Source organism: Anopheles merus, chromosome 2R (genome assembly GCF_017562075.2).
Source record: "Anopheles merus strain MAF chromosome 2R, AmerM5.1, whole genome shotgun sequence".
Classification (NCBI taxonomy): Eukaryota; Metazoa; Arthropoda; class Insecta; order Diptera; family Culicidae; genus Anopheles; species Anopheles merus.
Genome location: NC_054082.1, coordinates 6660275 through 6675184, shown reverse-complemented (window position 1 = coordinate 6675184; position 14910 = coordinate 6660275). Strand labels below are relative to the sequence as shown.

The 14910-nt window shown below is 48.0% G+C and overlaps 1 protein-coding gene across 1 annotated transcript in view; it reads left to right on the top strand.

Moving 5' to 3' along the window:
- Positions 1–14910, top strand: part of LOC121601262 — an 82406-nt gene that overhangs the window by 2286 nt on the left and 65210 nt on the right. The window contains 1 exon segment of the mRNA XM_041930080.1: positions 526–2372. The gene's annotated coding sequence lies outside the window, so the exon portion shown is untranslated.

Here is a 14910-nt window from a genome sequence, read left to right as displayed (position 1 = left end):
AAATTCCCCACGACTCCTCTCTACACTAGGCCCTTTGGTGGTGATGGATTGTTTGCGTGGTGGGATTTTGCTGCACGGTGGGCAGCGATTTTGAACTAAAACGAGGCTCTTAAGCGAACTGAGCTTAGGTTAAGGAGGTTTAAACTTCTAGACACTTGCCATAATAATTGTGCGTACTGTTGCACTCATCTGCTATTGTTTCACCGACAGTCGATACGCACTTGGGCGGTTGAATTGTTCTGATTGATTGACGTTTGCTTCATTTTGGAACCCACCTGACCGATAGGTTGTAGCGTTTAGTTGTTTGCTTGTCGTCCGGGAGGGAAGTAGGAGAAACGCAAAGCGAACGAGATACGCCGGAGCAAGCGGCTACTACGCCGCATGACGTACCGTTGCGGGAAGTGGCAAAGGTCCTTGCGTTGTGCCGATCGATCTTCGACCATCACCACCACAACCACCGCATCCCATCATCCTCTCTCCCTTCCTTCAAAGACAATTGTTTACATGTGCTTTTGCTGCTTTCAGTTCGGCAGCAGCAGCAGCAGCAGCAGCTTCATCGATCCGGCCCTTTACTTATTCGGTCTGGTGCAAACAGTGTAGCGCGCAAAAGTGTGGCTCCCTAGAGCGTGGTGCCGTAGGTAGTGTGTGGTGGTGTTGCGGAGTGAAGGTGTACCAGCAGCAGTAGCAGCAGCAGCAAGAATTATCGTCGCAGTTTGCCGCAGTTGGCCCCGCTCCGTCGGTCGAAGTGGAGTCGCCGCGCCGCGAAGAAGCGTTCGAAGCGAGTGTGTGACGACGCCACACACATCTTTGTCTCTCCCGGGCGGCCAGGCAAACGATGGCGGCGATGCTGGTGTGCAATCAACATCGTAGCAGCAGCAGCAGCAGCAGCCGCAGCCGAGGCAACAACAACAGCAACGTCGTCGTCGTACGCGGCAGCAAGCTGCTAGTGTCGTGATAGTGGTGGAATTGATTGAGTAGTGTGCGTGCGTCCCTGCATATGTGTGTGTATGTGTGTGTGTGTGTGCTTGTGATTGCCGCATGGGCCGACAAGAAAAGTTTAGTGTTTGCGGTAGCGCCTGTGTCTCTCCACGCCTCTTCTCTTCCTCCCCCCACGAGCGGAGCCAGCCAGCCTGCGCAACTAGTAGTAGTGCGGAAAAGTCCGGAAAATAAGCAGTGAATAGAAGAAGCAATAGAAGAAGAAGAAGAAGAAGGGAAAAATCCCGCAGTGGTGTTACACACACGCCTCGGAAACCTCGCCTCGCGTTGTAGAGCATCACGTGTGTGTGAGTGTGTGTGAGTGTATGTGTCTGTGCAGCAGCGTGTATGTGTATAGAGTGTAGTGAATTTGTATGTGCACCACCGGGCGTACCATACTGCTGATTCGCGACGGATAAATCGCGGATCAATTCACAAAGAGTGAAAAAGAAAAAGAAAGAGAAAGAAAGAGAGGGAGAGAGTATTGTTTACCGAAAAAGATCGTTTGTGTACCAGTGTATGTGTGTGTGTCAGTGAAAGGGCCAGCGTGCACGGGAAGAATACGGGAAGAAAAACTTAGTGAGTGTGTGTTGTTTTTTTCTTCTGTCGTTCCCTCTCGCCTCTATCTCTCTCCCCAGCAAAGAGCCGATAGAGCGTGTGAGTGTGTGTCAACGCGCGCGCGTGTGTTTGTATGTATGGGGGGCGGGCTGTGTGTGCGCAGCGAAATGTATGTATGCCACGATAATGATGGCGGTTGCGAATGCGATGATTGATAAGAATGTTGTGCGACCGTCCGCATCGTCGTCATCACCAGCAGAAGCAACAGCAACAACAGCAGCAGCAGCAGCTTTATCATCAGCAACAGCCCCGTCATCAGCCCCCACCCTTCGTGTGTGGTAGTGTGTGCGCGCGGGTGCCAAAGTCATCCAATTTATACCAAATCCCTTCGCGTCTCGTCGGCGGCTTAGTGGAGCGTGTGCGCGCGCTTGCGTTCGCGCATTAGTGTGCGTGTATATTTGCCTGTGTGTCTGTGCCGTAACGGCCGGAGGAGAACGGCCTCTTTGTGTATCGGAGGGCCGAAAGGCGCCCCAGTGTGATTGTGTGAGTGTATTGTGTGTGTGATTACGGTGAATTCGCATACAACAGTAGCAGCAGCTGCAGCAACAAATCCCCTTCGGTGCAGCGAATATTGCTTACAAACCAGCGCCAAACCATCAACACACACACACACATCCGGGGAAACAGGAAGTGCGAAAGCACCATTTCCTCGTCCAAACTCCCGGAACCGACCGAGGTGTGTGTGTGTGTGGGGCACGGCTTTGCTTTGGTGCAAACGACACGACGCCACCTTTCGAAAACGGCCGAACGCGCATACCCAGCATTAGGATAGCAACAAAGTAAGCATTTTCAGAAGTCCCCTTTCCTACGTCACTGGCTTTTGGGTTGGGTGGTTAAGCCGGGGGTTTTGGGTCGGGGTCGGGGGGAGGTTGCCATGTACACATAATCCGGCCTGCAGAGATGAACTGCCTCCCCCCGCCCTGGAGTGCGGTTCGAGCACGAATCGATGGGGGTGATTGTTTTTCCAGCTTGTTTTTGTTCGTTAGTCATAATCACATCTCACAACAGTGGTGGTTGTGCGCTGAGGGAGCAAAGCTGAAATGGAGGACAATAATGGGGATCACTCATGGCTCGTGAAGGAGGAGCATTATTTTTTTGTGTGTGGTACATAATAATCCGCTTTCAATAGGTTATGCTCAAACCGCCAAAGCGTTGTTGATACGCGCACAGTTCCGTTTTATTCTTGTAACGGGTTCAAGCAGCAAATGGAACAGAAGGCAACTTATGTATGGCACATTCACCTGGCCTGATGGTGCCACACCCCCTGGAGACTCTTCTTCCCGCCTTTGTCCACTGTATAATGGCGTGATTACTCCCACATCATCAATAATTGACCACGCACGTGCGGCAACTCATGTGATTTACTTATATTCAGAACAGAACCGAACAGAACAAAAAACGAGAAGGTCCTCTGCATCAATTTTGTGCCACTCTTTTCAAAACGGCACAACAATTCCACGTGACACGTCTAGGCCGAACACGTGCTTTTGGTAATCGTAGCGAAAGATCTGCCCTCCCGTTTTGCTAATGCTAATCCACCAAACTATTAGATGGTGGCAGTTTTTTTTTCGGCAAAATGGAAATGCTCCACGGAACAAATTTGTGACGAAACCATTTTACTTTTCAAAGTGGTCCCATTAATTCAAGCTTGTGCGACTGTCTGTCGGAAGCGCTTGCTCACGTGTATGCAGTGCGTGAAATTGGATTGACAATTGCCTCAAAAGACCTCCCAGAGCGTCCAGAGAGGGAGTGGGCGTCCATAAAATTACACCTCGTTGAGGTTTACTTGTTATCGCTTGAATTTAAAATTCAAACTATCAACATAGCTCGTAATCGAACATTTAAAGCATTCCTGCAAGGGTATGCGAATCGCGAAAACTTTGCTAGCATAAGAGCACCTGGCTGTCACTTGGTTTGACATGCACGAGCTGCAACTTTGTTGCTGTTGCTAGCACAAGAGGAAAGGTGGATGATTTGCTGTCGAATCTCAACAATCAATATCGACCCCGGGGAAGGCTTTATGTAAGACATGTTTCTAAAAGTTTCACAACAGAGGGTGATAGGGAAGAAGGACTATGTGCTGGGTGATGGGATTGAAAAGCGCGAAGGTGAATTTAAACAACGGGTTTGCTTTTCAGGTGTGGAATTAAGGAAAGATTGTTGCCTTTTCCTTCTTTACACGATTGGTGGGCTTAGAATATCCCTCTTGGCGAGACATAGCACAGTTGCAGGGGCATGTTTTACCTACCCAGGCTTTTCTTAAAAAAACATAAGTCGATGATGAGATGAGATTCGAATCCCTACATTTGTCAATTCATCTTCTACTCCACGATGTTCCTCTATGAAATACACCAAGAAGAGGAAGCAGGAGTTGTGTGCTCTCTGTAGCGCCCTTATGACTCTGATGCAATTCCAGCAATTGTTAGTATGATTACGATTCCTATAAATCGGAATCACCAGTTCCGCCCGGAGTTGGAATCGTTTGGAGTCGTACAGAGTCGTCCGGAGGTGTCTGAAGTCGTCTGAAGTCGTCCGGAGACGCCCGGAGACGTCCAAAGTCCACATCAGTTGTGCGGAGTCATCTGGAGTCTTATCGAAGTCGTCCGGAGTTGTCCTGAGTCATCCTGAGTTGTCCGGAGTTGACCTGAGTGTGACTCCAAACAACTCCGGTCTCCTCCGGCTACGACTCTGGACGACTGCGACTCCGGAAGACTCCAGATGACTTCTAGACGGTTCCGGGCAATTCCCGACAGCTCCAGACGATTCCAAAATGCTGCGGCTAATGCTGGGCGGACCTACCTTTCAGTGCCAACTCAGAAATTAACGGAGTAGTACCGGAGTTGACACCGGATCTTTACCCATCACCTAGCCAAACATGCTGCTGTATTCCCTGTGTATTTTGCATCCACACCCACCCACAGCCATAGGATCTTTCTTTTCCACGAAGGAGAATCGCACAGCGTGTAGGCATCAAAGACCTTTGTGTCCTCTATGCTCTCTGACTCCCCTCGCTAGTGCCCACGATGCGCTGCGGTACGAAAGGTACGAAACACTGTATGTGTGTGTGTGGGAGTTTATACTAACAGTGGAATGTTTTCGCTTCGTTTAGAACCTTTTTCAGCGAAGCTCGTGTTGCTTGCATCTTCATTTCAGCTTCATGGGCGTATCGCAATGCTTTCCTCCTGCTCCTTCCCTGCTCGAGCCACCTCTAAGGGTAACCGAGGAGGGGGGAGAAAAAGGGCAGCCCCATGCTTTCTCGAATGTAACATTTCCCATTGGCGGATGCTGGTGGAATTGCAAAGAAAATAGACATTCACACACAAACACACAAACACACGCCTTCAAAAGCGCTCCTTTGTGGCATTTCTCTATAAAAGGGTGCTGGGCTCGGTTTCTCCCTGCACACTGTTGTGTGGCGCTTTATGACGTCTGTGGCGGTTGATTTATTGACGGATCTGCAAAACGGGCTGCAGGGCTGCAGGGGCCTATGAGGCGGTGGGCCTATGCGATTATCCATGCCACCGGGTGGTGAGAGCTCTGTGGGTGGAAGCAGCAAAATACCTGCATCATTATAGGTGCGCTTCGATGGGGGGTGGTGTGTTGAGGTTCGCTGCTGACTGTCGCAGACATTGTCCCCGGGTGCAGCTCCAATGCCGGGAAGAACACTGCTGATGAATAATGCAATAGACTAAGGGACGAAACGGGGAGTAGCTTTTCCGGCTTGGTGACTCTCTTTGTGTGTGTGTGTGTGCGCGCATCACGTCGTTGGGCTATTGTTCTCGGTACATTGTCTTGTTGGAGTAGAACCTGAAGCAGAGAGTATTAAATGTTTTTTTCAATAAACAGAACAGTGTTAGGTGTTGTACTTTCTTGACACACACGTCTGTCTCTAGAGCTACTACGTCTTATGACGCGACTGTGTGTGTCTGTGTGCGGCAAGAAGACAGATCAATGTGTGGACGTGCGATGGTAGCCGGAAAGAGTGGTCTAACGTGAAGATGAACCCCTTCCCACACGACACGGTTGCTAAGCGCCGATTATTCATCTTCATCATCATCTCCATCCCCTGCCCTCCATAACGATGCGGTTGAGCGCCCCCAGCATATGATCGGATTGAAATTGATCTCCACTCTTTTGCCCGCGTTTTGTTCTACGATCGCTCACGCGCGGGCACAGTATGCTGGGTTGGTTGGAAGATGATGGTAAAGATCATTAGCCGTCGGGAAGGGAGAAGCCAACGGGAAGGTGAAAACCATCCTCCACACGGCCACCTAGCCGTAGCGTGCTAGCTCAATGGTTAAACCGCCACTGCTCCCTCTATTTTATAACCGGATCGCGGGGATCAAGCAACCCTCAGGCAGCTTCGAGAAGACGAGGGCGCGCGATAGATAATCCAACGGCTAGCCCCAATAATAGAAGGGCGCCGAACGAAAGTAACACTCCAGAGCAAAAAAAAGGCAGCTAAAGAGCGATGAAAAGGCGCGCTTTCGGTTCGGCCCGAGCCTCGTGTAATTGACCCTCCAGCGATGCTGGTGTGTGGACCCAGCGAACGAAGAAAAGAAAAGAAAAGAAAAGCAACAAAAACAGATTCCTGGAGATCTTGAAATTCATCTCTCCCTCTGCTGCCGGCAGCGGCACGGTGGCTTTTCAGGGTCGTCGTCCATGTTTTCTAGGTGCCGCTTGGAACGTCGGTCGATTATGAGATGCTGCTGCTGCTGCGAAGGATGAGAAGAGGCGAAAGAGACGAACCCCAGCGCATCGCGTCGATGTAAAAAGCTCACCGCGCGCGACCGATGCTCGTAAAGGGATGGGGAAATGATCACAGAGCGCGCCAACTCGATCGGTCGGGGTGTCCCAGTGGAGTAGAATATAATTGTGTCTTTTTTTTTTTTGGAGGGTATCCTCTTTCATCAAGGCTGATGCCGGTGTGTGCGGTGGTTTCTGCCGAAATTGTGAAGTAAGCAGTCCTTTCGTTTGGATCCATCACAGTCGGAATGAGTAAAGTGTTGATTTTTATTGATCTATAATCGTCATGGGAGGAGCGTTGGATTGGTGTTTATTTGTTGTATTTTTTTAGATCGAAAAGGCAATAAAAAGATTGCTTATTTACAGGATTTTCCAAAACCAGTTCCTGTTATTGACAGTTGAATGACAGTGTATGTGTTAAATGTGATAAATATCAAAATAAATTCAATCTTATTTTTGTACAGGATTTGCGTCCTGCTCCTTTACGATATTATTTCCTGGTCATGGCACCAATATTCATTGAATTTTAATATTTTTTTCGTCGTACATAAAACTGAAATCAAATGTGGAATACTTTCTCGGAATTATCTCCTACTATTTGCTCCAGACGAAACCATTTCCAGGTGTATACTGCACTAACTATGAATGTTATCCTGGTCACGGCGCCGAACAACCATCTTCGTTATGCCATCTCCAGGCTGCCAAAGCACTGTTTCGATGTGTGATAAAATGCTTCCAATCGATGCCAGTCCTGCCGGCTTCCCATGATATCAGCTCCTCGGTGAAGGGGGTAACACTCCCCTCCCCCCTCTCCGTCATTCCCATTTTCGGTGTTGTAACTCCACTTGAAAATGTATGCGTGACCGCTGCGCAAATAAACACGAATTGAGGACAGGTAAATATTGATGATTGCACACACGGATGCGCCCGGGCAAGGGGCTGACACAGGGAGAGAACACCCCTTCACCCGCCGGGGTAAATGTTAGAAGAATCAGCGCCTTTGTGTGACTTCGGGTCGGCGTGAAGTGTGTTTGCCAGGGGTCGGCTGGGGGGTTTTAGGAGGAGAATGTGTGTATCGAGCTCCTCCCGGTGTCCGGTTGTGGAGCGACTTTGTTGGTAGTTATACACTATTATTCATTCTGCTTTGCGAATCGAAACGATAACTCCAACTTTCATAATCCATTAGAAAATATTTGCTTTAGACGTCATCAAAAAGAGTTCCGAATTTCCGCTCATTGTACTCCCCTTTTTCCTTCAAAAAGCTTTTTTTGCTGTTCGCTCCCCGTCGTGTGTGAATGCGTCAAGAGTGTGTGTGTGTCTTTCCCTGCTCTTCCACCATCGGATGTGTGATACCCATTTCGCAAATGTGTTCCAATAAATTTGCAAACAATTTCCTTCGTTCCCGCACCGGTCTCCGCCTCGATCACCCTTTTCCGGTACCGGTTACCAAAGCCACGCACACACACACACACACGCTTACATTCAGATGAGTGATGTTTCTCATCCTCTTGCTGCTGCTCGCCATCCGCTCCGGGCTCGGGGGATGACCTCTCGAGCAGGCCCATTGGCCCTGCGCGTGTTGATCGGGGGGTGAGGTTTGCAATGGGCGCACGGGAGCGATGGGTGAAGGAAACGGGAACAAATTTAACATTTAGATCACGTTTACACACGCACTCACAACCACACGCCTTGATAGAGTGTGTCTGTGTGTCTGTGTGTGTGGAGAGCTAAATCGGGATGACCACAGAGCGGAACCGATGCGATTACAACTGCTGCTGGTGCTACTGCTACTGATTCTTCCTGCCCAACTTCCTCCCGAGGCCTCTGTTTAAATTTGCACACACATTCACACACACACACACACACACACACACACACACACACACACACACACACACACACACACACACACACACACACACACACACACACACACACACACACACACACACACACACACGGTCGATGGAGCGATTCCAACCCTTGAGCTCACGTTGAGTGCCGGGTGATGAAAATGAAAACGGATCGAAGCCGCCGCGATGGGAAACGCGGCTTAAACGCACGGGGATCCAAACCTTGGGATGGATCCATATCCATTTCGCTCGTTACCTTCCCCTCCCTTCCTTACTCTTCCCTTTGTGACTCCACATAATGCCATTGGGGGGCAACCCTTTTACCGTGCCCAGGTCAGTGAGCTTTTCCTTCTGCTCTTATGGTTCGGTGTGCTCTTCTCTTTCCATTTTCTCTTGCACTCGCTCTCTCTTTCTCTCTCTCTTGCTTCATGTGTTTGGCGATTTATTCTAGCGCAAAGAAAGAGTGTGTGTGTGTGTAGGGCTTCTGGAAGGGCCAGCCCGATCGTTCATCATAAGCAGGCCGCACACACGGTCGGCTTGGGAAAGGTGAAGCCGAATGGAAGTTTATTACGTCCGTCCCTTTTCCAACGCCATTCCATTTGATCGTGTTGCGGTGGAGGGGTGGAAGGAGTCCTGCTGTCCCTTTCCCGGGGGGTCTCGCAATCCATGGCGGGGCACATGGTTTTAAAATCGTTTCCACGCGGCCAATTTATGTACGGCATCCTCGTTTGCTACACCTTCGCGCTCCCTCTTTCATCGATCGTGCAAAATGGAGGGAGGGGGGCCCCGCTCCCGGCGTTATGTTGGGCTGCAGGAGGGGGCCATCCGAAGTGTGTTCGCTTATCATGTTTTGCTGCGTGTGTGGTGCTTGCGCTTTTTACGCTAATCGCTTTTGGCTTCTTCACTTCGTAACGCCACACTGAGTACGAAGAGGATAGAAGCAGAAGGGTGGAACTTGCTTCAAGTTGTTGTATTTTTTTTGCGTTTTGGTTTTGCTTACATTTGATGTGGTCGCAGTGTTTTCTTGTAAATTAAGTACTGTTGAAATTCTGCACTACCTTTACGAGGGTCATGGACATGGCACGTTTTTAATGCCCTAGCGCAGCTCACACGCCTTTGCCTGTTGTGTGTTGCTGCTGCGATCAGCATTAAATGAAATGAATAATAAACACTTATGCTGTGATACCTTTGGTTTTTTTTGCTTCGCTCCACCTGCCTCAATGATTTTGCTTGACAAGCAGACAACAATGATAGAACACGCGGGGTTGAGGAGGGCGGAAAATGTACAGTTATTTCTTGGCCCTTAAAGCAGCATATTGTCAGTTCGCAGACTTTTTGCAGAGGGCGTATTGGTTTTCCCTTGATGAGACAGCAAAAGTCGACTGGTTAGAACTGGTGATGGGTGAAGTTGGCTCCTAACTCCAAAAATTTTGTAACCAACTCTGGTAGGTCGTCTAACATTATACGGAGCTGTTTGGAATTGTTTGGAGCTGTTCGAAATCGCCCGAAGTCCTCTGGTGTCGGAGTCATCCGGAGTTGTCCAGAGTCATCCGGAGTTATCCGGAGTCATTTGGAGTTATCCGGAGTCATCCGGAGTTGTATGGAGCTATCCGGAGTTATTCGGAGTTATCCGGAGTCGTCCGGAGTCATCCGGAGTTATTCGGAGTTATTCGGAGTCATCCGGAGCTATCCGGAGTCATCCGGAGTCATCCGGAGTCATCTGGAGTGGTTGGGAGTCGTTCGGAGTCATCTGGAGTTGTCTGGAGTTATTCGGAGTTATCCGGAGCTATTCAGAGTCGTCCGGAGTCGTCCGTAGTCGTCCGAAATCATTTAGAGTCGTCCGTAGTCATCCGGAGTCATCCGGAGTCATCCGGAGTCATCCGGAGTCATCCGGAGTCATCCGGAGTCATCCGGAGTCGTTCGAAGTCGTCCGGAGTCATCCGTAGTCTTTCAAAGTTGTCCAGAACACAAAAGTCGGAGCCGTCCGGTGTGAGCCGAAGCCATCCAGAGTCATTTGGAGTCGTTCGGAGGCGTTCGGAGTCGTTTGGAGTCATCCGGAGTCTGCAGGAGACGCCCGGTGCAATGCTTTGGGGGTCATTTGCAACGACTCCGACGATTTATACTCCGGACAACTCCGACACCGGCCCACTACGACTCGAGGTGGAAGTAGTGATTCCGCTTTGGGCGGAGTCGAAATCGGACTAACTATAGCCGTACTCGGATCTTAGTTGTGGGTGCGCTCCAAAGAGCTCATCACTAGTTACAAAAACAGCTGAGTTGTGCAAAATGTGAGCATCAAATGTTTCGTTAACGGTGAAGGTAGCATTATGAAGAAGATTGAAAATGTAAACACATCACAATGGCAACAAAACGTTTTTCTTCCATTAGTTTGAAACATAAGATACATACTACCTTCGTTAACAAAACTGTAAAATAGAATAGAATCTCTTCATAAATAGTAACTTTACAAACTTAGTTTATGAAGAATTCTACTTTACAACATTTCATGAAACTTTGCTGGCCAATATCAACATATTTCATAACACATCCAATCTGCTCTAACCAAACTTGAATGCAGCAGTAGTCAACACAACCATCCATTGCCATCTACTGGGGATTGCTAATCCATATGCCAGCCACCTAACTTTCAATCATAAAAGATCATAACTGACTGGCCTTTGTCCCGACCACCAAGAGACGGCGCCACCAACGTTTTGGGGCCAAGTCTAGCAGCAGCTTGCTATTGAAGCTCTTGTACAACAACAACAAAAAATGGCATAAATACGGTTTAAAGTCATTCGAAGCAAAATGAAAAGCCCTCTCCGCCGCGTCCCGTTACACACTTTCCGTTTCCCCCCTTATATGTCATCTCTGCTCCCATTCTCCTTCCGCGGACGCAGTCGCGCAGCTCGGTCGGTAGAAACCGTTGGAGAAAAGCCATGGAGAAAAGCGTACCCATTTCCATATTACATTGTTTGATATTCTCTACCCAAGTGTGCGTGTGTGTGTGTTCAGTCGGGAAGGGCTTGGTAGACGGGGAGGGAGCCACTGGGGTTACTTTTTCCTTGGTTTGTGCTTTGGTTCTTTGCTTCCTAGCCGCTGCTCCATCGAGGCCTGTGTGTGTGTGTGTAAAACAAGCAAACTTTTCCCGTAACTCAATTTATATCGCCCAAATGGCCGCTGTCGGTTGTTATTCTTCCCAGCGGAGAAGGAGAAGGAGGAAAAGGGGAAGGGGACAAGCAACGTCGATGGGGTGGCCTAAAAGCTCTTTGAAGAGTGGGGCTGCTCGTGGGAAGTCACCAAGTGGTGGAGTCGGCGAACAAACGAACTGTTGAAAGTGGCGAAGAATTCCTACGGTGCCGCACGAACACGAGAGGATCCATTCCGCCGGGTTGGCGTAGTATTTGACATTGTGTAGCTCGTTTACTCATCCAATTATGTAGTGCCTGTCCCGCTTGCCCTCTCTCAACCCATCCCCGGGGGGTGTGAACGCCGCCCATGGGTTCAAGGGTTGTCGAAATGGGAAGGATAAGAGTGTGATGAACCGTTTTATTCTATCCTTTCCAGTCACACATAGACACAGACACACAGGAGACCACACAGGGACACAGTTTACATGTAGAACACAGGCCGGCGTCACCATAAACTAGGCGAAATACACTACCGAGGATGTGATAGAGAGAGAGAGAGAGAGTGTTTTGGTAGAGGAGAACACATAAAATCGAACGCAATGGCATAGACACGTTGGCGACTATTGGTATGTGTGTGCTTTGTTTTGAGTGTGGCAAGCGGGGTGGGAGAAGGAAGGGAACTGTGATGACAGTCGCCAAGGAGAAACTTTCCATACGATAACATTACCCTGGGAATGGTGTCCTTTTGAGTTACAACATTGAATTTCAACCAGCTCTGGGGAAAGGAATTGCATGATTTTGTCTGTGCGTTGGATTATAAGATATTTCGTAATTGATTCTATGCATGTATTTGTCTCTAAATTTCTATTTTCATCCTCTATAATCCCCTCCAATCGTTTTCAATAGAAATATCTTAACCATCCATTTTTTAAAAACTATTTCTTAACCTCAGACTAAAGAGTTGATGAGAAGAAAGAAAATGAGAGCAAAATTATGCGCAACAAAAATATAAAAAATAACAATCCCGCATCAAATCAGCGTGGTATCAGAAAGGAGGAAGCAAGGAAATGCAACCGCAAAGCTATAGAAATTGGCCAACGGTAACATAATTGCGGGCGAGCGGAAAAAGGAAATTGTGCAAAAGATGGGCAAGAGCATCATTCCCGCCTAATCTTTCAGGGTGGAAGGTGGTGCACATAGGTGTGAAAACGGAAAACGCAAACGCTAACAGCATAAAGATGTAATAGAGCGAGCATTGCAAGATGGCAGCAGCGACAAGTCTCCCCAACCCTCACATTGCACTCGCAATGTCTTTTTGAGGTTACGGGTCATGGACTGACAACAATAGATGTTGGAGCATGGGAGAGGAAGAAAACGCATCTCCTTTCCCTTATGATGCGCCGCCTTTTTGCCCACCTTTTGCGTTTGCAAACGTCTGGGAGGAAGTTATTGCGCGAAGAAATTGATAAGTTGCGGATGATAAGCTGCGTGCGTTTCCCTTATATATTGTTAGTTTAGCTAATTCTGATACAGCAACGGTGGGAAAACACACAATTCATTTCTGCGTTTTCAACAGTGCAGTACAAAAACTGTTGAGTGACATTTACATATTGTATGCACTTATCTATTCCTCGGGGGTTACAGTGGAACGTTAAGGATGCTTCACCATCCCACTCTCACAGCCGAGACATGATGTGTTTCCACGTACTCCTTCCCATCCATTTCCAGCGCTGTCCGCAGTTGAATGTTGCCTAAATTGGTTCGTGTTGTGCCGTGGGGCAAGAACATGTTTCTGGTTTACCGCCGGAGCTCAAACCACGGTGCGCCGCTCCGTGCTTCATCGAAGTTGTCGGGGCTTATGGTACAACTGTAAGGTGGGGTAGCGAGAGGACAACAGGGAGAAGCAATAGTTCGAATGTGATGGAATCATAACCAATGGATGCAATTTGTTATGCTTCTGAGATACAATGGCAATGGCGGAAAGGTTGTACGTCCTTGGGGTATTGTCCTTTCTCCTCCTCCATGCTGCACAAAAAGAGAGAATCGATATCTTTACATAAGTTCCTGGAGAGACTATCTTCATTTGGTTGTAATTGTTTGATTTAATAATTGGTTTAAACTTCAATATTCTTCTACTAAGTTTGTTGGCTTTTAATGCTGAATTGTTTGTAGAGGTGGGTGTAAATGTAAACCGACAATCCTCCAAAGAGACTACAAAGAAGCACCCATATGAAAATATCTTAAATTCCTCACCCTGGAATGTGTACGGTGGTGTAGCCAAAAGGGTTTGAAGAAACAAACGGCCTGGTTGGCGCTACAAAATGAAAGACGCTGTAAATCGCCCATCGGTCTCGGTGGTGGTGGGCTGGCAAATGTACCACGTAAAGGGTATGCGTCTGCTTTTCGATTCGCTTTATTATTGCGAGATATTTCAACCATTCCCCAGCGACTAGGGGGTGAAATACTTTCGATTGAATTCTGCGACGGATCAAACAATATCCCGGGCGATCGGGGGGAAATGAAGGCCCAAGCCGAAACAAACCACACAGGGATTGTATTTGCATGGGCATATGGTATGTAAGTGTGTGTGTGTGTGAGTGCACCAAAATAAAAGGCCCTTATGATTAAGGGCCACGTGTGGGTGCCCGTTGCGAAGCAACTTCGTAATTTCGCCGTAAGGAAAAGAGATTGGAATTGCTCTGCATATAACAACCACCACCATCACAGCAGCACCGAACGAACATGATTGGATGTTGCTTGTTTCCTGGCGTCGTGTTGTGAGCCACAGCTAGTGGAAAGGATTTGCCGTTCGACCAGGGAAAGGGAGAAAAAACGTGGCGGAAGGACTTGTTTACCCGAATATGGCCCAGGCAAGCTCCGGGAATTGTTTGTTTTTATTATCGTTATTATTATAATAATGCTTGAGGCGTAGTGGGACACCGCCGGGAGAGTTTGTGTATGCTGATAGGCTGGGTCTGGAGACTTTCTCCGGATAGTCGTGTTTTGTAGGCAGGATTGTCGACAAACCCGAGAGAGCCTCCGAATCGAATGTTGGGTGTATCGTTTGGGATATGCATATTGATTGGATTTAAAAAAATATCTCTCATGTGTCAGGCATTCAATTATTGCATGATGGCACAATGAGTTGAATGAATCACTGCTGTCGCAATATTAAATATCCAAAATTTTCCTGATGGTCCTGGTCCACCTAAATTATGGTTATCGATTGACCTCAATTATTTTCAGGTTTGTAATGGTGTGTACATGATTCTTCAGTTGAAGTTTTTTCTAGCAATAGTTTTGTAGCGGGATGCTTAAATGAACTCTTCTTGCTCTAGGTTGGAATTGAACTCTCGATCTGTTGCGTGCTAAACCGTGCCGTTGCTCCCGTCACCATTTGTCCTCATTCGTAGTAGCATGCAGCAAAGGTATAAAAGCCAACAGAGGCAACCAAATACACTTTTTTTTATGTGTACATTTAAGTAGGAAAAACCTTCTTCTTTTCGGTATGGAAATTTACAAATGAATATCTATTTGTTTGTTATATATATATATGCTTGATAATATAAACCTGTTTTACTCCTTTT